This window comes from Battus philenor, unplaced genomic scaffold (genome assembly GCF_028537555.1).
Source record: "Battus philenor isolate CCGP_79_NKW_IND1 unplaced genomic scaffold, ilBatPhil1.0.hap1 SCAF_16, whole genome shotgun sequence".
NCBI classification, from domain to species: domain Eukaryota; kingdom Metazoa; phylum Arthropoda; class Insecta; order Lepidoptera; family Papilionidae; genus Battus; species Battus philenor.
In genome coordinates, this window is record NW_027181678.1 from 4,930,975 (window position 1) to 4,956,648 (window position 25,674).

The following is a 25,674-nucleotide window of genomic DNA, read 5'->3' on the forward strand; positions in this document are numbered from 1 at the left end:
TATACTAAACCAAATTTTTACTTTTCAGATAAAACCAAACTTTGCAGTTTTGCTCGGATCAGGTATGCATTGTTCAGTTACTATAAAGTATATAAATTAAGAAGAATATATAAATTAATCAATAAAGTAATGACATCACGTATGTACAATACCGCTTGGTGTCAACGAAATGTTAAGGTCAATAAAGCCTGTGCACAGAAGTGGTTCTAACCACTTCATGGCCTCAACATTAATCAATATTAATAATAACTTCTAAAGGTCATCATTGCTAGATCGTCAAACTGTGGAAATTTTTAAACAATACCCGTGATGCGTTATTATATTTATAATTTATTTAATATTCAAGGTAATATTTATTAATTACAACCATTATCAGCTAACAACTCTTTATTTAAATTGCAACGTTACTACGTTATTTAAATAAAAAATAATTTGTATAAAGATCAAACATTTTTTTTGTTTCTGTTACCTTAACGTAGAGTTTGAGTTTATGGTTAGTTTAATTAATGCCAGGGTTTCACGTCTATTTCAGCAAAACATGTTTAAAATTATGTAATATTATATAATACCAATGAAAATATGTGATGGTAGGCGAACCTAAATAAAAAAATGTAGACATTTTTTTAGAATGAATAGAGATATATATTTTTATGAAGGCTATTTTTTGTTAGTACTTCGTAATAATAAGTTATTTTATGTTAAAAATACAGCCCTTTAAATATACATTCACGCATTTCTATTTAAGATACAGTATAAAACAGAGAAGATGACTATCTTTAGTGAACACAAATAGTCATGCGATAGATTTTCTTACCAATTACTTTAGTTAGTTTTTAACAAATATTAAAAAAATTGCGATGGTAAGATGAAGAGGAACTCAACTTGCTTCTAGTTTCTACCAAATTGCTGGCTGGATATGCTGGCGTTCCAAAATCGTGGTTCCGAAGATCATCATTGCAAATGGTCCTAATTAGATAATTATATGAATGATATATTATATGATGATTATATGAATGATATAGATAATTATATGAAATGCTTTACCGATTCATTACAATTAAAAATTTAGTTTTAACTCTGTGAGAGCTTATAATATAGACATTGATCGAATCTATCACAGGTAAGAGTTTTTAATTAGACTCAACGAGTCGGTCTGCAACTGTGTCACTGTCAAAGAAATCACTGGAGTTGGAAGTCGATTTACATAATTAATTGTCCTATACATAATTCATACTCTTGCAGAGACAATATTATCTTTAGCCAGTGGATTGATAGAAGCTGGCGATGTTGGAAGCTTCTCTTAGTGTATTTATTATTTGTGTTAACTAATCAAGAGCTCTTAAAATAATCTGTGTTAAAATTTGTTTCATAAAATTTATAGTAAGTGCACTTTACGGGTAGTAAATCATGTGAATTAGGCAAAACATTAATTTTAAAGAGCAGTTTAATCGCAATCGGCGATTCTTTCTAGACAACTATTGGATAGACTTGATTGAATATGTGGGAAATAGATGTATATGCATAGTACAGATTTATTATAATACAATGCGCTTATAATGAAGATAGCATAAAAATAAGTACGTGCTTCATAATATATAATGTTTAAATTACTTAAAATACAATATATATTTTTATGTATCTATATACACAACGTTATATGCAGAAGTATATATCTCAAGCTGTCATTGTAGACTGACTGAAGCTTTTCTAAAAAAAAGCAAAGCCTTTCTTAGTAGTAAAGTTAACTTAGAAAAAAAGCAAAAAATAACGTATTATTTACTATTGATTTATCGTTTCTCGTCGATTAAATAATTAAGTTACAAAAAAACAAATGCATGGTAAATGAAATTTTATCATTTGAAGTAATGTTTATATATAGTTATATTAGGATTATTTTAGATAACTGCGTTTATATTGTATTTTGAAATTTTGTTGATTTATATTGAGGTAAACGACGCGGTAAATTTTCAAAACCCGTCTGTCACTTTAAAAATCGAAATCTTCCAAGACCAAGTTGTAACCGCTTTCGCCGTAGCATGGTATAACACGTGATAACAAGTTATATAATATTAGAGGTCTCGGTCTGTCGATGACCGTACGTACACCTGGGTAGAGTATGTGTTTTCAATATGTACCCGAAACATAAATAACAATAATAACATAGAAAATATTCTATCACAATATGAAACCTGTTTTGCTAACAATAAAACATTAATGACGGTTCAGTGGAATGAAACTTTCTGTTTAAATTACTGTTATTTAATATCGATTATATCGAACTAGTATTTCGTATTCTATTGAACCGGGTAAGAGATATCGTCGGCGTAAGCTTCTAAGATATTACGCGTTTTGACACCCGTCAAATTATGGTATTTGATAACCGATTAGCAGCATAATCGATTGGTTATTTATCGCTGAGTTTAATCGATTTAAACATTTGATTACTACATGTAAAATTATATAAATTTCCGTAAGACATAAGATCGATTTTTTATCAAGTTTCAATTCATTATAAAAAAAAATAAAGGTAGATTTACTGTATTTAAAATGTAATAAAAATAATACTTATTATGTAATAAAATGATATGGAAATATTTCAAAGTATTTTTGCCACTTGACGACATTGGCACAAATCTTCGTAGCCAGTCCATTACGTATAAAGGTCAATTGTGAATATTTCACAATCTTTTGGCGCAAACATGTGACATCTGTCCACCACAATCTTGTCGCTCCATGTTGGACAATTTTGTCAATACATGTATGAGATTTAAACTATTATAAATATGATTATACAGAATGATTGGTTATAGATGTAAAACCTTTTAAGAAAAAAAAATCCGTAATAATAATATTGTAAGAAAATTTTTTTCGAGATTCGGGTACGACGTCTTCAAATTATTTATCGTTTACTTTCTGTCCCCGCATGCATTTCTCTATCAGTTATTGGCCTGTCGAAATCCAATAAAAAAATCATGTTACATATTTCACTGATCAATTATTAATAATTTGTATTTATTACATTTATACTTCTTATTAAAAATAAAGATAACTTATACCGTGAATTTAAATATATACATTGTCAATCTTTTGTCGTGGTCTTTGATTCAGTGTCTTTCTTAGACTTATCAATATGAAGCCTTGCCGCTATAATAAAATAAAATGCCGGTAAAATAAAAAAATTGAATTGTAACCTCTCTATTATAACCCACTTCTCATCTAAATATATACAATTCTACATAAAAATCTTTATTCAAGTTGGCATTAACAAGCAGTTTTGAATCGTTAACTACTTTTAATATTAATAAAAAGTGTGTAGTTAGTCGGTGATCCGGCCAGAAATAGTTGGTGTCTTTTAATGCGATTATAATTTATAACAAAACCCAGCTAATGAGTCAATAAATCAAGTTCTATATTTCGTGCAATTAAAACTCTGGAAGGCTGTAATATACTTTTATCTATAGATTTAAACGGAACTTCATCAATTAAAATATGTTATGGCGGATATAGTAAATGTCTTCGTTAATTAAAACTGTTTAAGGTTTCGGGATTCCCACAATTTGTAACAAAAGTGTTTAACATTAAATAATTTGTGACTTCAATATGTCAACATTAGCTAAAGCGCCGCGGCTAATTTTGCCTTTTGTTATACACTTGGCTTAATTTGTCCTCAATTAGGGTTGTGCTTACGAAAATGTCTTTCATTTATATCTATAGTTTTTAAGATAAAGGTAAAATTAATCTATTTAATTTTGGAACTGTTTTATTTTATACTCTATTGTGCTTGGAAAGGTGTTGTAGTTGTGGAAAGGGAGCCTGGCAGAATGTTGAAAAATAATATTTTAAAAAAGTTGAACAATATCGATTTACATGTACGTAAAAAATACTTTATAACACATATAACCAAACGAAAACAAAAAAATATCAAGTGACGTCATTGCCAAGGATTCTTGTCGTTTAAATATTCATTTACTGACTAACATGCCTTTTCCATCAATTTACCTATTATATCCTTATTGAATTTTATAAATAATAGTCTAATAATGTTCTTAATAGCTAGTAGCTTAATGTGCATCTTTTAATATTTAAATTTTTAAGAATTTTTTTGTGTTCTAAACAATTGCTATATTATAACTCGTCCGACTAAAGAAAACCGCCCCCGGTTACCTTTTTTCATATTCATTTCTTCCTATCTTAATTCTTGTTGAAAATTCTTATAAAGGGAATATCCACTGTGAACTTTGAAATATTGTGTACAAGGAGTGTACTAGTACGCTCCATCGATTACATTTTATTTATATTATCATCACTTCAAGCGTAGGAAATTGTCAACTGGGTGGTATAGATTTTTCTCATAGATTTTCAATAGTTTTCTTTACTTTCGTTTTATTTCTTAATAACTTTTTACAGTTATTTGTTATTCGTGGTATTTTACATTCTCCTTATCTTATCCATCTTAATCTCTTTCGCTCGATTCGATTCTTGCATACTTTATAATTTTTATCACTTTTGCGGCTTTTATTTACAATTCATTCATACGTCGCCTAACATCTTTCGCCAGATTTCTCGTTGTTTAACAATTTATGTTGTTTAATAATTATTTTTTCATATATAATACAGTAGGACAGTTTGGAAGACGTCTAACAGCGGTGTCGTTCGACAATCTAAACAAGGTCGCCTGTATATCTTCCCGGTAGATGTCTTAGGCTTCGCTTCAGAGTCTTAGGTCACTAGTTCACTACTCTGTGCGCTATGCTCTGTGTCCTATGTACTACCACTCCTACTTGCCATTCCGCCATCTCGTCGTTCTTAATTAGATTTCGTAAAGAAATCCAGAGCATAAAGATTTGCAAGATAGCATATTGTTTATAACAGATTTAATTCAAAGAAATAACTATGTTTATACGTATCTGCGGATGAATTGAATATATTTATATTCTTAGTGAAATATTAAACGTTTTACTGAGAATTAAATCATTGAAATTATTTTTAAAGCTTACAATGATATCAATAATATTTGATATGTTGATTACGTTGCTTATTAAAAGAAACCTGTAGTATATGTAATGACGACTCTTAATTTAGGAAGCGACACATTTGTTAATCGAAACGGCTCTCATTGGTGGAAGCTCAATTATCGAATCAATCAATCAATCAAGGGGATACATGTCACAACTTGATGTATTGCCGGGATCGTAGCTAATTGATTGTGTTATCGATATATCTAATGTCGACACATTGAGTAAGGAATGAGATACGTATTTATATATTACATATATTGAATGCATATCTGGAATGTTATAAGTAATAGCTTGATGATTTTTCACAAATTCTGATTTTTCTTTTTTTTTTCATTGCCTAGTCATTACTGCCTAAGTGGCAATAGTAATTTCTGTGTTAACCCTATAGTAATCACTTTTAAACAAATATGAAATTGAATAACACGATTACGCCTACATATACAGGTTGATTGGTTATAGGCGGAAAAGCTTTAAAGTAATAATTGCAGCTAATATAGTTCATCGTCGACGTAGTTTCAGCCCATAGACGCCCATTGGCGTAGCCCTCCCCTGAAGATATCTATCGAAGGATATACCGTAATTGCCACGCTTGGCAGGCAGATTGGAGGTTGCAGTGTCATATGATGGTACGCAGGGGACGCTGTTACCCGCCCAAAACATGTTTGTGAGTCAGTGGCAATCCTCCATAATGAATGCACAAAGTGAATTATATGAGATTTTATCTCCCGAATCGAATCCGCGACCGACTTTCATTGCTGTCAATTAATATGCTACACATTTAATCCAAAAACCAATTTTTTCCGAAATTATAATTAACGTAATGATAATATAATAAGAAAAGCGTTTACAAATTTCGAATTACTACATATTAAAATTAATTACTAATTAACATCTGCCTTTGTAGACTTTGTGCTGTTAGAAGTTATTGGTTTATCGAATTCCAATAAAGTTTCAAAGTCATAACTTTACACAGAATGATTGCAAATAGGAGTAAAAGATTTAATGCTGTATACCGACAAATTAAGTTACAATACATTCACCTTTTTTAGCTCTTGCACCTTAACCAATCATTCTGTATATTGACACCAAGCTACTGTTTGCCCCATTTGGATTTATAGATTTCGCGGATAGGATTTGGTAGAGCTTTGTAACCTTTTGGGTAACAACTGTAGATGAATTCTTGGGAGTCCGTTACATACAGTTTTAACAGTATTAAACAATAATTCTATAGGTAGTAATAGTATTCATAGGGAGTCTACAAGTCAAAAATGAATAGATAAAATGCGACGTTGCTTTAACAAATAGCTTTTACCATATAAAACGAGAATAAACCTCTAAAACTTTGTATTTCTCTTCAATGTTAGATAAAAAAATTAAATGTAAATAGAAAACGTAGCAGAATTTTTGATGTAACTATTTCTGGAAGCCTGTCTCCTTGATTTATGTTACTCTAATTTCATCGAACCGTTACGGAACTAAAGGTTGCGTCGAAATTCATCAAACACCAAGGCTTTCGGACGGAAATCCTTTGGAATAGCATCGAATAACGTGGCGTATAGTATCGAAATATCATGAGCAATTATAGTTCTTATGCCATTGTAACAAGGTAGACATGAGAAAAACTTCACGAGACATGCGCGCGAATGCATCGAACCGTAAATCCGGTGTATTGTCCCCCATACCTGCAACGTCGGTATTTTTATCCCCTCTATTTTCATTCAATAGTGTTAATAAATGAATAGTGTTTTTAGGCTTCACAACCAGTTACACCAACCATTACAAAAAATATATAAATAAAAGAAGTTTATTTTGAAATAACAGATAGCAGTAATTATCGCTATTGTTTAGACAGTTTTTGCTGTCAATTATTGTTTTCTAAACAACAACTTGGTAATGATTAATTACACTTTGTCATTATATTAAGTGTTATGAACAGAGATAATTAAAATCCCATTTTCTTAAAATAATTTCTTAATCAAATTATATATTCGGCATCAATGATTTACTAGTTATATTACTAATAGATGAACGAAAGTTTTTGACATAGCCAAACTAAATAGTAAATTGATGTGTTAATCAATTGGTCATATAGCGTGCAGGTTAGATTGCCACTAGGCCTGGAAGTTTTGGAGTCATCTTGCAAGGTGGATATCGTCCTGTATATCCTATACCTAATTTATTGATTATGCTGTTCCCAGAGTTACCAACCGTCAGGTTATACCAATGGGAACAGTACAGCCGCCCGAGGGCAGACTTAATTTTTAAGGTAGCCTTACAGTCTTCCACAGCAATACTGTTTGAAGCGAGTGCCCCGTGCCCATACGCACTGACTGACACTCCAAGCAGGTGGTGGAGTTAAGTTTAAGGCACGTTCTCTTCCTGTACCTTACCAAGATCGCACTAAGTGACTACAAAGTGTATAGACGAACTTTTAGCATAACATATTCTTTCTTCTTGAACACATTGATCTGAATTTGTATATTTATCAAAGATAAAAATGTAAGTTTTAATGGTATTTAATTATTTTTAAAAACGTAAAGTTCTAGAAAATTTTTACTTCTTTTATATGATATATAATCTTGATAAACTAACTTCAATGGTTTAAGCCTTTTAAAATATTTTACTTGTTTACAAGTTCAACAGAAATTTCAACAGATTCCTCGAATATTAATTTTCTATCAAATGTCAAACGAAGGTCTTACTGCCCGCGGAATCTATTACGCAAGACGATTAAAAGACAAATTACTTTACCTATGCGAATGTGTAGCTTATGGTTACAACGTAAGATTCAAATTACTGTATAGCTACTATAAGACTAATGATATTCTATTGCCATAGAACATAAAAACTAATATCTGACCACAGATACTTGTGAAAGTCGTAATTGTTTTTTTATTGTCATTTGAATGTCATCGTGAACATTTTATTGTAATTTGCTTTATTCAATTTTATATTGAGAAATATTGTGTAATAAAGAAAACTTTATTTATATATACTGAGTACCTTTTTATAAAATTAAAAAAACACGAAAGACCGTTTTCTTAATATAAATGGGTAAAAAGCACATTCTGATCTCATTTTCTTTTTTTAAATTTTATGTTGATTTGTTCCATTAAAACTATTGGAAGACGGGGTAATATACGTTTTTAGATGAAGATAACTAATGATGATGAAGATTTTGTTAATTTTCGCGATTATAAGGTTTAGATTATTCTATATTCAAATTTGTTTCAACCGGTAATGTTAAAATTAATATTAAAAAAGTACATTTTTTTTGTTTATTATTTGTTTCAATTTATAAGATATTTAAATATAGTATGTTTTCATCAATTAAAATCTATAAATTTAGCAAAAAAACAAGTTCAAGTTTGAGTTATTGTTTTTGGGGAAAAAAAAAATGTAAATACATCTGAAACTTTTAATGGTTTTGTTTAATGTCATCTATTTTTTATTCATATGCGTTATATTTATAAAAAAGTGATGATATTAAATAAGTCACATAAGTTAAATCAAATTGCTAAAATACCAAGAGCAAATATACGAACACTAAAATCATGCGTTATAGATTGCGACGAAACATGTAATAAATCATGTAAAATAACTTCTACCAACTTGCCTTAGTTTCGCATAGTGACAGAAACTTATGACAGTTTATAAATGATGCTATTAGTAACTTTTTTGGTTAGTGGAAACATGTTTCAATTATATTATACAAGCATTACGAAGTTTGGTTGGCTTTACGGAGGAAATCGCGTGTATGTATTTTGCACACTTTTTTATATCATAAATTACATTATATTTATTTTATCTATCAAAACATACGAACGCTAAAAATATTTATGACGTCAATATAGTTATTAATATGAAACGTATTGAAGTAGCCGTTTACTATTGTATGTGTGATGCTTGAGTAGAATTATTATAATTTTTTAACATTTCAGCTGTAGTGGTAGCAGTCTTCCCTTAAAGCCTCCTTAGTAATTTTTCTAAAGGATCGGGCTGAAGGGGCTTGCCTCCAGTATATTATTTATTTATTTATTAAGTATACCAGCAGAACACATAAATTGGAATTACATTAAGAGTATAAAGTATAAGTTACAGTATAAATAATGGTTCTGTTATGTGTTCTTTTATAATCTAGTGCCAAATTAGACTCTGTGTTTGGCACTAATCGGTCGCAATGTTTACCGCATGCGCATTTATCAGCGGGCTGGCGGGCGGTGCAATTTGTTGCACAACTACCTCTGCATGTGCGGAAGTGACTAAATATTGGTCCTTTTCTTACTTACGATGGACTTCCCCAAAATAACGCCTGATTCCATTAAATATATTTTTATATGTGTCCGTGAACAACATAACACTTTTCCATGGTTAACAATAGACTTTAGTACTGATTGAGAAACGTTAAAAGATTTTTTAAAATTTAATTAAAAGTTATAATTAGCTCCATTTTAATTTTAAATCACCTCCGTTAATTTGCAATGGGCTGCAGCTTTTGAAATAGATTTCTCATAATTGCTACGTATCCCGGTATAATTAGTCTTAGCGTCGCAGTGTCAGATAGGCTGTCACTTAGACGCTGACCTGTCAGGCGTCTATTCCCGATCTGATGTTCGAAGGGAAATTAAATTTATTCTGCTAGATAAGTTTTCATAATTTAATTTCCTGTGGTTCAGAAGTTATAATTCTAAATGTGTCTTGACGATTTGTCTTTATAAATCATTGTCTATGACTATCTAACCTATTATCAATGGATTTAATAATAACCTAACCATCACGAACCTTTAAAACTTTGTGACCTAAATTTATTCATAATTTACGTTATGCAAGGACTCAGATGGCTTCTAGAGGAAACCCACGAGTTTAGCTACTGCAAAGAGGTTTAGATTAACCCTTAATTAGGCGCATTAAGAAAATCACTCAATTAGGCGCATGGGGTCTTAAATGACCCCAAAAATACATTGGGAAAGGAGTATCAAAAAGGAATAAAACTTAATGGATTTCTATAGTAATTAATAAAGTTCTTTAATATACTTAACTTTAAGAAACAAATACTTACTATGACATTAAAAATATTAAAAAAAAATCAAAAACAGTAAACCTCTCTTTAAACTAATTTTTTTGGCATAGGCGAGATCAACTTAAGAAATAAAGTTCATTCAGCCTCATCAGCGGAATCTTCTGTTCTGCATCCGACGCAGTAAATCCTTGAGTGTTGCTGACAAATAAATTTACGACACTTGAAACATTTTGTTGGCACTTTTTTGTCGTCCTTTCTAGGATATGATGAACAGCGCCCGCGCTTAGCTGTCGATTGATAAACCGCCTTGTTCACATTATAAACTTCATGGAGCCGTTTTTTTGTTGTCGCTGGTACAGCACGTAGTTATTTACGACGTTTTTGGTGATCTTCCACAAGTGCCGCAGCTAATTTCTTCAAGAAAATCCGTCTTGAATATGTCAAAGTCTTCTCAGTATTCGCTTTGTGTATGACAAATGTATTGATGCCAGATATGTTTATACTCCAGGTAAATGTTAAATAATATTTTGTGCTCGGGTCCTTACTGCGTTCGATGATGGTACTTTACACCATTTCACTTTCGGGCCATTTCTCTGAGTATGTCGAGATAAAAAATAATTATCTTCCGTTGATACAGGGATGTCTTGCATATGTTCAGACTCCTCAATTTCGCTATCTGAATTATGAGCACTATCAATGACAGCATCGTTTAAAGTTTCGTCTTGCGAATCCGAAGCAGCAACATCTTGCTCTTCATCAAGCACTTCATCCAGCCATTGCAATACTTGTTTGTCGTTAGGCATTTCAATTCAAAAAAAAATAAAAAGCATAGAAAAAAACTCAAAAATACATAAAGAAATCATACCGTATCAAAATACACACATACAAAGATAAATAGTAAACAATATACTAATATAAACACAAAAAAATCACAAAAGTAAAATCTTACCTTCGCCAAAAAATAGAACGTAACTGGGCGCATGGGGTCAGTGCTCTAAAGGACAGCGATGCATGCACATGCGTTAATTTCTGGATGCGACTAATTCGCGTACCCCGGGGGGAATGAGGAAGCTAGAAAGAGCGTTAGTAAGCTCTGAAGACTGTAAGCCATAATTTTTTGAATTTCAAGTGGCCCTGACCCCATGCGCCTAATTAAGGGTTAAATGCCTTCTGCATTCTACCTCTTTAAACTCGGTTAAGTAGAAAATGCCATCAAATTAACAGCATTTGTAATGATATAAAAATACAGAATTGTCCCCTTGTAGTCGTTTAAGCTATATTTTGATTTTGTAAACACGTTTCAAAATATTGGTTCAACGTAAAACGCTGCTTAATATACAGGGTGATTAGTTGAAGGTGAAATTTTTTGAAGAGATGTATATATAGCTTATCCGTCAGCAGAAAATTTTAAAGCTTTTAAATTTGTTTCAGATCATCTTCTTTAAGATGGTCGTTCTGAAATATGTGACATTTATTTACTTTTTCTATTGAAATATGATATGCCTACAGCTTCTGGAAGTACAAACTTTGCAGGGACACGTAGTAAACACAAATCGAAAAATATACTAATTTTTTTTTAGTTTTTTCTTACTTGTACTAATTATTATTTCTGAAAACTATCGATTTTTATAACGTGTATTTGTATAACGTGTATAAAACATTAATAAGTAGAAAATGTGCTGTACATTCATCCCTTTAAAATTTTTAAATCTGTTACTAACAATATTATTCAATCGTTATACAGGATAAAGATTGAATAATATTAGCCGTGTGGTAAAGCATCCGGCTGGTTAAAATGTAATATTGTGGTTTGACGTAAAAAAAAACGGTGAATTTCAATTTCGTGACTGAAGTATTCCGGGCCTTTACATAGCCCGTTTTTATTTTTGTATGCGAATAAATGCTAATGGCAATCGTTTTGCTCAAGGACTAACCGTTAAAATAACAAACTGGCGGAAAATCGTTTGGAGAAGTCAACGGTAAATTGAGGACTGATGCGTAAAGGAAGGTTTCCACTTACAGAAAAATGTTTTATTTAAACAAAATTGAATTTGTTTTTGTTATCGTTTTTATAGTTAATATGATATAGCTGATATTATGAAAGTATTCACATAATACCTAAAAAAGGTTGAGCCAAATAATTCTTATTATAGCATTCAAGATTTTTAAGTTGATCGAAAAATGATTTTCCAACACTTTTACAGCGTTCGTACTATAAAGTATATATCAAAGATTGCTTTAATACACTTGTAAAGTGCAACTGTTGAGTTTTTGGTAAGGTCATTTCAGGAGATCAGTATTAACTTACGGACGGACCAGCTGGCCATTTTGTAATGTTAAAAATAACTAAAGATTCAAAAATTCGTGTGAATGCGTACTTGAATAAAAAAAAAATTGTAATTGAATTTGAATTGATAAGCTGCATTAACACGAGCATCATAGGATTGTCGAGTATTTAACACTGTTTTAGATACATCACATATAGACAATATTTTGTACATAATAGCATACATCACTGTATCAATAGTTATTTCTTTGAAATTTTATAGCTTATGCGTTCAGACTTTGTGATAACATATATGTTTTAATACATTCTTTTAGTTATTTCAAATTCGGTTGTTTGAAGATTCTCTTATAGTTTCAATAAGGACGTAGCTCGAGTTGCGAAAACTCGCGTGATCAGCCAATTTGTAATGCGTTGCTAATCAGGTTGTTTTTGACGTGAACCTTTACAAGTTATTTGTCATAACTTGTCTGTGTGAATTGAATATACTATTTAAGGATATTTGACCTTTTAGTTGTAAAAAGTCGTTATTATCGAAAGACACGTATTAGTTAATTTGAATTTTTTTTAGAATTATATATTTTAAAATAATTTTTAAGAATTTTATAACGACACAACATTTTAATAAAATTATGAAATATTTTTATATAACAAATAACATAGTAGAGAAATATGCTCAAAATTTCTAAGACAATTAATTAAAATGAGGAGAATTGTTGACAAACTGGTAGTGAACAGGCTATATAAAGCACAGAATAATTGGCCGCTGAAGCCTTAAGGTGAGAATAAAGACCACGGACGGCAAGTACAAAAAATATTGATCAGTAGTATTAAACCACGACAATAGGAAACTAATCTCACTTCCTTAATATGAAGCCAACCATGACCAAGGTGAATTTCTTAAACCAAATATTAACAGAAGTACAACCGTTATTTTAAGACACCATTTAAAGTTTGTGACTGCATAAATGTTGGGCAATTTTATGCTGGTCGATTACATGCTCTACAATCAGTATTAGCAATTCTTAAATCAATCGTAAAGTGGTTCATCTGCAAATGGCAAAATTTTTAGACCATGAAACCGCTCCAGTAGATTGAATATTTAAACGGCTAGATCGGTTTAAATAGCAGGTGAGTTTTATTTATTATTTGCTTTCGTTGTAAATTTAGTTAATTTGTGCAATTACGTTTATTTGTTTATTTTACAAAAAAAATCTGGGTTTTAGTTCAAATTACTACGAAATAAATATGATACTTTTTAAGTTAAAATTAGTTAGGATTGTAACAATGATGTGGTTAAAGGATTTTAAAGTATTGCCTAAGTTGAATTTTTTTTCTTACGGAAAGCAAATAAAAATTTTCACGATAACCACAAATTCACTTTTAAAATTATTTATAAATTTGTTGCTGTGATAATATCTAATGTATCTATACATCTAGATCTAATACAACACATATTGTAAGCAAACTGTTACAAGCATTATGTTGTTAAAACACACATTTTTTTGTCAATGATTAATACGTTATATATATACACATATATGACATAGGTTTTAGATTATTATTCGTTAATTTATCGCAATAATGTTGTAAATACATGTCATAATTATATTAAAATAGATATCGCATAATAATAACGCTTTGTAGTATATGTGTAGTCATACTTATTATTTATTAATAATATAAATACCGTATAAAAAGTGATTTTAGTAGATGTATGGTAATGATGTTAGAATACAATAAATATGTAATGACATATGTATGACGATATGTAATGACGTATTATTACTTTAACATGATTGCAGAACATTTGAAAAATTAAAATAATGTTTTTAGATTTCAATCTTTTGTTTACGACTTTCGGTTTCATTGAACTTCGCTGATTCTCTTCTTGCATGTCAAATTATTTCTTCGCGAATCTTCTTAACAGGAAATAGGATGTCAAAATGACTATGCACAGGTCTCATTTAAAATACTCTACCTACTTTCTCCGGTGGTTCATAACATAATGTTACCATTATAAGCGCATTAGTGAGACGGTCGGGAGCCTTCGTGGTTGACTTTAATGTTACCTACTTCAAGTAGAAACTATGCTTTAGAGGGCGTTTGCGTTCAACAGTGACATCGTTGGAGAGGATTGTCGCGGCAAAATGTTCTTATACTATTTTAATATCTTTAAGACATCTACTGGTAATTTCAAATTTTTTATTCATTTGTTACAATCTGTTTTAACAGAGTTCATACTGTCAAAAGTTATTGTAGTCAAAGCCGTGGGATGTGCATTGCGGGCTACTAGGTTTCTCTGATAGATTCTCAATAAGATTGGTAGAAATCGGCTTGCGTTCAGCGTCTGTACACTTTATAGGCGACGTCAAAATTTTTTCTTATAAAAATATGTTTTTTTTTATCTACTGCACGACTTAAGTAATAATCCGTTGAGCACAGACGATATCATCAAGCCTTTATATGGGTTTTGATTACCGCCTATCATTTAACAGCTGTGAACAGACGTTTTAATCTACTCTGTGGTTTGTATGGGAGAAGAAAAGTGACTATTTTTTACTATTTTACCTTTTTTCTCGTCAAAAGAATCTTTAAAACGCTTCAGCATGTCAGCATAGATATCCGTTGCAATGGGTTATCCAAAGACCGGAAAGATTACCGATAATATCTTAGGATTACCGTAATGATCTTAGGTTTGCCTTAACAAAAATAAGAATTAAAAATTCTTCGCATTTAGCCGGTTTTGTGATTAGCATCACAACAACGTGTCATAAAGATAAAATACAGTAAAATGTTATGATGAACAGTAATAATGGACGGGCGACGATATACCTCATGTATATCTGTGCAAAGGGCCGTATGGTTGCGTGTTCTTCGTCCAGGCTTTGGGGGCAGGTTCGTTTAGCAAAGGGCCGGTTTTGTGTTCCGGTTTAAAGGCGCCATAGTTAGCGTGATATTTCTGGGCTAATGGGACGAACTATTCAACGTTCTAACGAGACGATATATCCTTTGCAATGGGTTTTGTTTTAATATACCTTGTAGTGCCAAGAATATTGTTAAGCACGAGATAAGTTTTGATGTTTTTAAAATGATCTAAAGTACGTATACAACGGTAACTAAAGAAACTCGCTTTGAGATGATGAAGATTAAAAAATAATAAGAATTGGAATCGGTATTATTGAATTTATTAATACTAAGTATTAATAAATATATTATTTTTTGCGTTTTATACGAATTGGCAGAATTCATAGATTTTTTATTTTTATTTGATTTATTTCCCAGTCTATTGGCTTTTTAAAGTATTTTTAAGGTGCTGAGAAGTAAGCATAATGATAATCCTTCTTTAAATATACAATTTATAATGTAATTGTAATATATGTAATATATTTTAAACTTATAAAGTTCTATAATTAATTTAGGATAATACAAAAATTACAATTGAACATAGAATTCCGTGATTTTTAAAATAAAACAAACCTGTCCTTTCTACCCACGCTACTTCAGATAATCTCTTTGTGTAATTGTATAACAATATGTAAAAAAATTTAACACAGTAAATTAAAAAAAAATATTAAAAAAAGGTTTCATAATGTCACTAACTTTTTTTTGGAATTTCAAATAGATTAATGTTGCCAAAATTAATATTAGCGTATTATTTACCAATGAAATCGGGTTAGTTGCCTTTATGCAACATTACTTGCAAATATCACGATTCTGACATTTGTTATATCGTACGGGGCGTTAGTGTGGCATTTATCTGCATACCACCCGAGTCTCGGGCTGCTCCCCGATCATCGATTTACAATCGCCGAGGGTACGTTAGAGATTCGCTTCGAAATTCAAATAACGGAAATTCATCTTCCGGCCAAGTACATTATTTATTTGTTTATACACGGTCATAGGTTATAAGTATAAAAGTTTTAAAAGGGTGTCAATTAATAAATAATAAACAACGCAATGATAATATAGCAAAAAAGGCGTTCTTAAAATTCCAATTACAACAGCTTCGAATTACGGTCAGTAGTTATTGGCCTGACGCATTCCAATAAAGTTTTAAAGCAATAAAGCTTATACGCTCTTTGCTGATAAATGAGGCCTTTTAAGATTTTATATTCATAAACATTCATCTCGTATACTGTATTGTACATCAGAAGCAACTAAACAAAAAAATTAAACGAAAACAATAATAGCATAGACGAAAAAAACAACAATATTAAAAGAAGTAATAAGAATACCTTGACTTCTTATATACAATATTTGGATATAGGAAAAGATTCGGAATTTAACAAAGGGACATTACATTAATATCATTACTGTTTCAGCTATAATAGGATCTCTGTTGGGCATAGATACCCCATAGGTTTACAATAGGACCCCTTGGAGGTGTCCAACATCCAACAAAATATATTCAATCATGATTTTTTTAATCTATTGTAATATCGATATTACACGTCCTTCATTTAATTCTGCAGGGCTGTGGCAATAAATGCAATAAATCGGAATAAAATGTAGATAGGCAATAAAAATATTGTTATTCAAATAAAATAAAAATTACTTTGGTAATAAAAAGTAATAGAATTAAACTGTGATACATAACTGTAGACGAAAGTAAAACAATAAACCATAATCTGTGGAAAGTAAAATAGTAGATAATATGAATTATGGAAGAAGAGTATAGAAATAAAAAAATAACAAATGTAAAAAAAAATGATAAGGAATTATAAATCCCTGTTCCCACATAAATAGGGGTGGAACCAGAGGTCCCCAATAACGGGGGCATTGTAAAAAAATCAATATTACTATTTACTGTATATTTGTGGTAAATATAAAACAATTGCAGACTTGAGATATAAATAGCCGAATACGCCTATCAAGTATATTATTTACGACAAGACATAAAAGGTAAGTGAAGCTGGAAAATTCCATAAGGGGCTAACGAAATGTCGATCTGTTTGTTATAAAATGACTTGATATGTAAGTTAAATTCGTGCTATGTCAGGCAATGACGTCATGTTTAATATTGAGAGAAAAACGACCGAGCTTAAGAAATTTGTAATTTAAAAGTAATAACGTATGCGTGAATTGCTTGAATAAAGGCATTTTTTTATCTTTTCTCTTTTACTTCTGATCGTAATTTAGAGTTTTTATTTTTGCATTTTTCTTTATATTTTTTTGTAAAGTTTATTTTTATACCCGTAAGTCTAAATCAGTGACTCCCAAAGTGGTCTATATCGATCCCTGGGGGTCTATGACAAACTGCAAGGGGTCTACGTCAGCGAAAAAAAATTTGGGGGTCCATGAAATGAAAATGGGGGTCCACGACAGTGGATCCCAACATATACACTGATAGTACCTATTTACTTACATCATACTATCTTATAATATCAAAACATTTACATTATTTATAAAAGTACCTATGAAGTAAAAAAAATATAATATATGTTTATAAAATTGTGTAAGTTGTAGGATGTTGGTATTCGCTTTGTGGTCGCAATACATATTGAACTTGTAAAAACCTGAGAGTCGCAGTCTCAGAGCTTAGGTTAGTAGGGGTCTACCCAACACGGAAAAACATGGCAAGGGGTCTACGACACAAAAAAGTTTGGGGAACTCTGGTCTAAATAAATATCGTCTAAATATATCGTTTGTTTAAAAATGACAATGGAGCCTACTTGTTGTTTTTGTTAGTCACTCCTGAAAATCGTCTATCATCTCATAGAATCTTTTATTTAAAATGAGTCCATTTTAAATTATTTAATTTTGGAGTATTTAAACTTATGTATGTCTCATATAGATTTACATTTGCGAAGGCACATGGATTTAATCCACCGACGAAAATACTACACGCTAAATGCTAATTACATAAAGACAAAAGCCTTCCTACATTTAAACTCCGCGGGTTCCATTCCAACGCTGCTGCCATATATGAGATAAGGAATATAAGACAAAGTTCGGTCTGGCAAGCCACAATAGGGCTTATACTAGTGATCTTTAATTTCTGGGGTCGCTGTCATCTCTATATTTATGTATTATGTACAATAGAATAACTTTAATAAATGAATATGTAAATGATTAAAAAATATTACGACTTACATTGTGTATCAATAATGCATAAAAATATATACATATGATCTACATTTCTATATATAATTTAAAATTCCTGTAGCCATTTCTTACGCTTTAAATTGAGAAGAACTTATCCGATTTTATTCATTTTATCACAACTTTACTAATACTTTGTTTCTCGTGGAAAAAAAATAGCAAACTTGAAAAATTTACAAAACGTAATGAGTATTGAAACAGCATATTTGACAGATCGCTACGAACTTCGCACGCTTGATAATTCACGTCTTGCGTCATTGTTTTGTCGTTTTACAATTGTATCGGACAGTTTTCATGGATCACAAAATAAATTAATTTACTTATAAAAGAAATAAGAAAAAATAGATTTTAGTAAAACTTTTATTATGTTTTCACGAAAACTCTGCAAACATAGAATCTATTTTCTACTTGCTTGCAATCTGAAATGCAGTAAGATAAACCGTTGACTATTTTATTATCTATTCAAATTTAATTCACACAAGTAGATGGACAACAGTGTCCTGTGCGTACTATAATACCACTACAATCGCCACCTACCTAACGTGGGGATTATGGTATATCCCCCAATAATGTTTTTGAGGGAGATCTATGCGGGCGTCTATGGACTAAATCAAAGGTTCAAAATAACTTTGGATTAAAATATGGCTATGGAGCATATAGGAATCCCTATTTTGTAATAAATTTTATAAACTAAATTTAGCACGACTTAAGTTTGTTCCGAAGTTTTGGCATATAAATTGCAGCTGCCTTTTGTTCGTTGAAGTTATTTTAAGTATTATGGTATTTTCTTCATATAGTTATGATTAAGACTATTTTTGCTCAGTAGTCGCAGTTACAGAAATGGAAAAGTACGTTGCATTTATTTTAACGTATATATATATAAATAAAATATGAATATTAAAATTTGCTATGTTATGATTCAATTTAATTATTTTTTAATTTTTATTTAATTATTAAAAATATTATTACATCCCAAGATCAAAACCACAACATGGGTGTCATCGATAATATAACATTTTACCTTACGACCGAAAATTCCAGAAATTTTGCAATCAATCGGCACTCGACGTGCTAAATCACAATACATTCCTTTTCTTGAGGGGAGGATTTTATTCCAATAGTGAGAGTCTTCCGCGTTCCACATTCACATTGATAGGTGATTCTGTAAGGGCTTTCATTTCACCTTAATAATCATAAATCTAAGCGTCCATCCAGGATTCAATGGTCATAATTCATTGTACCCCGGTTAACTAAATTTCATACTTACACCTCACGTACAAAGTCCTAAAATCGGTTATAACTCTCTCTAGACAAGACTTACCACCACCTAAAATAGATGGCACAGACTAATATTAACATTCATCAAGCCCAAACCACGTCATTCATAAAAAAAACCACTAGTTATTTTTTAGTTTTTATTGTTTATTTACTATGTGTTTAGTGTTTGTTATTTTAATTATGTTTTATTTTTTGTTTTGCTTATAGAATCAATTAGAATAACTATCTTATTGTACATAGTTTATATAAAAATGTTGTACATAAGATCTTTAATATTTTAAAACGTATTATAAAGCTTTTAATGTTTAATGTAGAGAAAATTCACAGTAAATACGTTGCTACCGAGTAATATTTTTGTACTTTATAGTAAAATATATATTTTTAAATAATTTATTTATCATTATTTTAATTTTAAACAACACAAACACATGAAGACAGTAAATTATGTGCAAACAAATGAATGTAAAAGGCATGCGATTTTTTTTCACTTTCAAGAAAGATTTTCAAAGTTACTAAGGTGGAAATAATAATTGGAATTACCTATAAATATTAAAGAAAAATTATCTAGTTACGTGGAAAAAAACTATGAAAAATATTACGTTTTCAATCGCTTTTATATTAAATCGTTAAAACTAAATTAAACAGCAGAACATTTTAAATAGTGCCTTGTTTATTTGATTCCATAGTTTTCCTTATATACACATATACACTAACCACTTCTATCTTTGATATAGTATGACCAAAAGTAGGCACTATCATATGCTAAATAATTTTGATTCTTCTTTCAGTAATGGCTTTTGAAGGACCTCACTCAATCGAATAATCGCTGAAATAATACGATCAAATTTGAATTCGTTAAATAGGTTTTATAATAGTACGAGGTAGTGCTTCATATCCAACACAAACCGAAGGAAATCGTAAAAAATCTTATAAAGAAAAAATACGTGTTAAATTCATAATAACGCTGAAGTTTATGAACTGCTGCTTATCTGTCAAAATGAATGGCAGAACGATGTAATGTATGTGAAAAGATAAGTAAAGAATTCTATTTTCAAATAGTGAATTATTTTTTAATATTATTTTATAACTTGCCAATTCTAATAACTTTCTGTGTCACGAACGTATAAATCTAGTTTGTTAAAAATAATACTATGTTCTAGTACATAAATACAATATCGAAAAGCTCTAATGTAGGGAGAGCTTGATTAAATTTAATCACTTGACAGCGGTTGACAGGCGAGTTAATATATTTTTATGATAAAATAGGTTGCTGACGCGAATATGTTCTGAAATGGTTATGTTCGATTTATATCACATTTATAAATATTTAATACCTTTGACGTAGATGCTTGAACGCTTTATTCGACACAAGAACGATATAGTTAAAAATAAACTTCTATGGAAGGGCGTCTTCATGAATGATTTATTTTAATAAAAAGTTCATATTGGTGAGTAATAAGCAGACATCAGAAATTATTACAGAATACATATTAACTTAAAGATGAAGCGTCGGCTAATTATGGAGAGCACTTTTAGATCGCGCCTCACTGACGTGTTTTGGCCTATGTTCAGCATTAGTCCTACGGCTGAAATGATGACTTTTGGATTGGAGGCATTCTGGATTGCAAATAGGCGAATTAGAATGGTAAATACAGCTAATTATCATTAAAAATCTCATTTAAGTCGCCTCCATAATCTCCTAGCATAATAACTTGAGATATGCATACATATAACCGTTGATAAAATGAAACAATTAGATGTAATCTTAAAATAATGATGTCTAATTCAATCTACTCTGAGTTTATGTGTCATGTTTTTATATTAACTTGAAGTCGTTATCGCAAATTGTGGATAATTAAAAAAAATCTGTATTACCCGTACCATAAGCACTAATTGCCTTGCCGCTTGGACTTGGCCACTATGCCAGGGCTGGCACACGTCGGTGAAAGTATCTGTAAATCTTAATTGTCACGGTCTTTCTTACAAACGATACCGATACGGATGTGTTTTGTAAAGTGGAATAGTCTGTCTTTGTGTTTAAAGTTTCTCGGTAATTTACAAAGGCTAGCATCTGAACGTTTTTTTGTGTCAGTCGGTCGTGTCAATGTAATCATCCCTTTAAACATAGGCCGTCCACAGCTGGACATAGGCTTATCTCTTACATTTCATATAGTACCGGTTGGAAGAGGTTTGCATCCTGCGTGTTCCGATGACTATAAAGCTGTCTAACTTGTGGGTGGGCCTCCTACACTGCAATAGTAAACAGATTACCTCATTCCTGATTCTACTTTCTAGAGAAATTCTGGGTATATCCCAAGGCTCGTTGTGCAACAATGAGTTTGTTAATAAGACCCAATAGACTACGTCTCCTCACTGGTTGAAATTAAACGATTTTGTTTTTGTGTTAAATCACGAGAGCATTTTCAGTATGTTGTTTACGCTCCATACATATTAAAATAAATGTAATAAAGTATATTGTTAGACATTATTACACTGAAATGCTTAAATATATTATTTAGTAAAATAAATAAATATTTTTAATATGTAATTACATTTATGCTACTAATTTAATAACGTCAACCAACAATAGTTTATACGGATTTGTTTCTTTAATTATAATTTATGTACAAACAAACTTTTCTATTGCATTCACAAGCAAACAATTAAACGTAGGCTTTGCGCCATATTAAAATTTCCATTCGAAGTTTATTGGGTTTCTAAACCGATGACCTACAAATGCATAGCGAAAAGGAAATAAAGTCAGTTTTCTAGAGAACTAATTGAACTTTTTGGATTAAAATTGTAAACAAATAATTATTTCAGTGTGTTTGTGCACTCGTTTTTGTGTGTTGGAAATTAAAGGATTATTTTTCAATCTAATTTAAAAGTCGTTAATTGGAAAATGAAAAACGACATTCATTTAGGCAATTAAAAAATGCGATTCTTCAATATGCGAATAAATAAAAATGTCAAGTTCTTTGTTATCATTGACATTTATTTTACGGACTTTTATTTTTATGATAATTAAATAAGTAAATCAGAGACGAGTCCGAGAACCTTGCAAGTCTTTGATAAAATCGAAACAAAGAACCGGAGGTGAAAACTGGTTTACCTTGCAAGTGAACCTGCCAAAAGACGCTATTATTGTTTTGACATTTGCACACTCATACCGATGCGCCGTCTGTTCCAAAAGTCCTTTTATAGAATATTTTATTTCGTGCAATAAATGAGAATAAAAAAATCGAGAATTATTTTTAAAGGACGTAGTGAAATCTTTGTTTTACTGAAAAGATTAATTGATTATTCAGTTGTTAATAAAAATTATTTCGATGATAGCTCTTCTACTTATTATGGACTTCAGCAGTATGGCTTTCACTCCTGGACATAGGCACTCTTCATATATTTCCTCCTCTAACATCCTACGCTGCACTTGCCGGTCTGTGGTCTCTCTCCAGAAGATTAGAGCCCCAGCGGCCGTCTGTTATTACCTATGTGGCGTATACACAGTCAATTTAACTTACCGATTGTCGGTGTTTTATCGATTATTCTAGTTCGTCGATTGACCTCCTCATTTCTGATTTGATCGCATATAGAAATTCCAAAACGTTATCTGATTTAATTAAACGAAAAATTAGGATATATTATTTTCCTAAAGATAGCGGATCTTACAAACAGGCGTTTCTACTCTTTTTAGATTCTATTACTTTATTTTTTTTATTGCAATTACCAAAGAATAAGTAAATAAAGAAGATTGAAGCAGTTATTATATTATTACTTTCAACTGTTTGTGTTTTTCCAAACATGGTTAGAAGCTAGATGTTGACTTATACATTGCTTAGCAGGATCATTAAATAGCTTGATATACAGGTTGTATCATTTATTTTATATTTATAATTTATAATACACACTTACTTATCTTATTAAGAAAACTTTTTTAATAGGTTGATTTGCTTTTTGACCTAGAAAATTAATATTGATAAATTATAAAATATTTGTGGAAAATAATCGCTACAAACGAGATAAGAATCTACTTAAGTTATATATATAGAAAAGCTGCAAGAATGTCGGATAGCAACATCGTTAAATAAATATCGTATGAGATATATCTGAAGCTTAGTGCAAAAAGCGAACGCTTAGAGCTGGTTAGTGATACGACGGAATAACTTTGTTAGAAGGAAGTGTTAAGAGCTAGTGCATCAAGGTTGACCAGCCTCTCACTTGACGATGCGGCGCTCCCAATAACTGGTATGTGTTTTTATTATACATAGAAGTAGGTTTTATTCTTCTAAGGAAAATATAAATAATACATGATACGAGCTTTCATTGTAGAAGGAATAAACAGTTAATGCAATAAGTTGTGATCTAACTGGTTTTGTAAAGGTCGTGTTAGTTAGCTGTGGTTTATTTTGTAAACCGATGTTATTTTATATCTTGTTACGAAAATAATTACTTACACTATACATACATAAGAATTATATAGCAGACGTAGCTCAGCGGTAGAGGATTGAGACTTGCGATCGTATCTTGCGGGTTTGATTCTCGGGATACTGTCTTATATATAATTCACATTTAGTGCATTAATTAAATGGGATTGCCACTAATCAAAAACAAGTTTCTAGAGGATCGGCAGCTGTGTTTTTCGCGTATAATTCCACTTTGCGATTGCCAACCTGCTTGCCATGCGTGGCGATTATGGTACATCCTCCATAAATATCTCTGAGAGAGGTCTATGCCATGCTATAGGCGTCTATGGGCTAAAACGAAGATACATAAAAATTCGGTGGTCATTTGCAATAGGAACGTTTTATATTAATTACAGTTATAATGAGTTCAAAATTAAATAAATTTCTAATTTTAATTATTAAGATACCCTCAAATATTATAAATAAAAATCATCGTTATCACGAACAGCTGCATGATGTCTTTTTCCGTTAGGACCGATATTTTCCAATATGTTACAAGAAAGATTGCTCCATTTATAATAAATTGAAAATTGAACTGAAATTGTTGATGTTCGATGTTTCTAGTTATAAATTTTTAGATAATTCATTAACGTTTTCCAGAATTGTATTAAAAATAAAAAAATCAAGCTTATCTTCTGGTGTAATTACATTTCTAATCATTTGGTGTTCATTTTAAATTTTCTCGATCTTTCATAGAAATGTTCAATAGCAAAAACAGCCACAGTGCATCTAGAGCAAGTAACGGGTTTTCAGGTTGTCGGCCAAGAGACTAAAGGAAGGCTGTTGAGTTGTTAAGCGACTTTTTATTACTATTTAAAGCTAAAGGTCTTACAATTAACTTTTTCAATGCTAATAATATATTATTAATCTTAACCAATTTTTAAATTAATAATATTGGCAATTAAATTCTCGTCGATCTCGCCAATAAGTCGCCTTGTTTGACACTTTCATGTTTACCAAAGTTATTATAATATACAAGCGTTTTTTAATTTATTTTAAACATACTTTAAGTACACGTAGAAAATAATAAGATCCTTATATGTTTCACATAGGTTTTTATGCATTTTTTTATTTGTATATAAAAGAAAACATTTGTAGACAACAGTTTGAAATCTTGTGTATAGTTCGCTCGCGTTACGAATGTCCGAAGAAAATAATATTTGTTCGCAGGCCCAGTCCTGCCTATAAACATTGATCGTTCCTAATTTGAAAGTGAATCTTACAGCTATCAGCTAAAAGCATACTTTACTATGCATCGGCTAATTATGAAAACATTTCATTAGAACTGGACGTGGTTAGGCGAGCGAACAAAATTTTTTTCACTAAATTATTACCGCTAACTGTGCGATTGTGGCTGTATTTCATTTCATAAAGCACTTTAGAAAGTGACGACATAGGAATAATGAGACAAACTATCGAAAGTCAAGAAGTAACGTGCACAGGCATTATATTTAAGGCACTGGGTAGGATAAAATTGGAAAGGGATTATCATATTTTCTCGTATAG

At 30.8% G+C, this 25,674-nt stretch overlaps 1 protein-coding gene across 2 annotated transcripts in view; it reads left to right on the forward strand.

Annotated features, from left to right (window-relative positions):
- The window catches only part of RhoGEF64C (Rho guanine nucleotide exchange factor at 64C), a 153,670-nt gene that overhangs the window by 47,905 nt on the left and 80,091 nt on the right, over positions 1-25,674 (forward strand). For both annotated transcript variants that reach the window (XM_068762184.1, XM_068762186.1), the window contains exon 2: positions 29-62. The gene's annotated coding sequence lies outside the window, so the exon portion shown is untranslated. The remainder of the gene's footprint in view (positions 1-28; positions 63-25,674) is intronic.